The 2,069-nt window shown below is 46.9% G+C and overlaps 1 pseudogene; it reads left to right on the top strand.

Moving 5' to 3' along the window:
* The first annotated feature begins 577 nt into the window (after positions 1–577).
* Positions 578–1,721, top strand: LOC102826649 (annotated as a pseudogene).
* Positions 1,722–2,069: the final 348 nt, after the last annotated feature.

The raw sequence follows: 2,069 nt of genomic DNA, 5'->3' as shown, positions 1-2,069 counted from the left end.
CTTCTTGGAGGCCAAGATGGCCAAAGTCCGTCTCTCATATTTTGGACATATTGTCAGGAGAGAGCAGTTGCTGGGGAAGGATATCATGTTTGGTAAGGTGGAGGGTCAGAGAAAAAGAGGACGATCCCCAGTGAGATGGATTGGCAAAGTGGCAACATCAATGGGCTCAAGCATGGCGATGATAGTGAAGTTGGACCAGGATTGGGCAGTGTTATGTTCTGTTGTGCATAAGGTCACTGTGAGTCGATACCTTCTTGTTGGCACCTAAAAACAACAACAACAAAGATCAATTCTCTTTTGAGGAGGCAGTTCTTCCTCAGTTATAATTTTAATGTCTTCTAACCAGAAGGGCTTCCCAGGAACAAAGAACATGCTGAGCGTTTCTCAAACTGAAGAACAATTTCAATCCTCAAATTGCAATATTGAAAGATTTCATTGACAAAATATTAAACAAAGGCAGAAAGCAACAAAAGAAAATGGAAGGCATACACAGAATTATTGTACCAAAAATAAATGGTCAAGTAGGACCAGTAGATCCTTCAGTCCCATACCTTCTTTTGACAGGTCAGGAAACTGGATGCAGAGAGGGGAAGGAATTTACAGAAGTTCACACAGGTGGAGTGAAAGGAGGTCCAACATGGAGGCTTTGCAGAAGAAGCTGGAGGAGCTGATGAACAGCAGCGGAAGCACCTCTAGGCCTTTCTTACCCAGAAGCAGAAAGCGAGGGAACTGAAGCATGATGACTTTGAGAAGATCAGTGAGCTAGGTGCTGGCAATGGTGGTATGGTGTTCAAGGTCTCTCACAAGCCATCCAGTGTGGTAATGGCCAGAAAGCTAATTCACCTGGAGATCAAACCTGCCATCTGGAAACAGATCATTAGGGAGCTTCAGGTTCTGCACGAGTGTAACTCCCCATATATCACGGGCTTCTATGGGCATTCTACAGTGATGGCAAAATCACCATCTGCTTGGAGCACATGGATGGCGATTCCTTGGGTCAGGTCCTCAAGAAAGCCGGAAGAATTTCTGAACAAAGTTTAGGAATAGTTAACATTGCTGTAATAAAGGGACTCACATATCTGAGGGAGAAGCAGAAGATTATGCACCAAGATGTCAAGCCCTCCAATATCCTGGTGAACTCACGTGGGGAGATCAAGCTCTGTGACTTTGGGGTCCACTGACAGCTCATTGACTCCCTGGCCAACTTCTTCATGGGCACAAGGCCCTACATGTTGCCAGAAAGAGTTCAGGAGCTCACTATTCTGTACAGTCGGACATCTGGAGCAAGGGCTCTCTCTGGTGGAGTTGGCGGTTGGCAGGTACTCAGCCCCTCCTCCAGATGCTAAGGAGCTGGAGCTGACGTTTGGATGCCACATGGAGGGAGATGCAGCTGAGACCCCGCCCCGGCTGAGGACTCCTGGGAGGCCCCTTGACTCTTATGAAATGGACAGCCGACCACACATGGCGATTTTTGAGTTGTTGGATTACATAGTTAAGAAGGCTCCTCCAAAACTTCCCAGTGGAGTGTTCAGTCTGGAATTTCAAGATTTTGTGAATAAATGCCTAATAAAAAATCCTGCAGAGAGAGCAGATTTGAAGCAGCTCACGGTTCATGCTTTAACAAGAGATCAGATGCTGAAGAAGTTTATTTTGCAGGTTGGCTTTGCTCCACCATCAGCCTTCACCCACCTAGCACACACACCAACTCGGCTGACATCTAAGCCTTGTCGAAGCCTAGAGGAGCCCCCCACACACTCCCCCCAGCGTGCCACATTGCTTTGGGGCCTCGTTCCCGTGCCTGTCTCTATTCAGACGTGTGTGTCACCTGAAACAGGATGAAGAACAGCATTAGCCAAAATTCTACTTGTATTATTTTCCTGATGACTGCCTTTGTTTTTACTATTATTATTCCCCTAAATGGATTGGCTGTGTGCTTGGGGCATCGCTGTGTGTGTGATGATAAAAACGTGTAAAGCCTTGGTGACTGACGTGGTACTCATTTTTACTGAAAGCTGCTGATGCATTTCCTGCCACGTGACTGGCTGGCCGCCTGTGCTTTCAGATTCGGA

This window comes from Chrysochloris asiatica, unplaced genomic scaffold (genome assembly GCF_000296735.1).
Source record: "Chrysochloris asiatica unplaced genomic scaffold, ChrAsi1.0 scaffold00103, whole genome shotgun sequence".
Classification (NCBI taxonomy): Eukaryota; Metazoa; Chordata; class Mammalia; order Afrosoricida; family Chrysochloridae; genus Chrysochloris; species Chrysochloris asiatica.
Note: the sequence above shows the minus strand (reverse complement) of the source record. Positions and strands in the feature narration are given on the sequence as shown.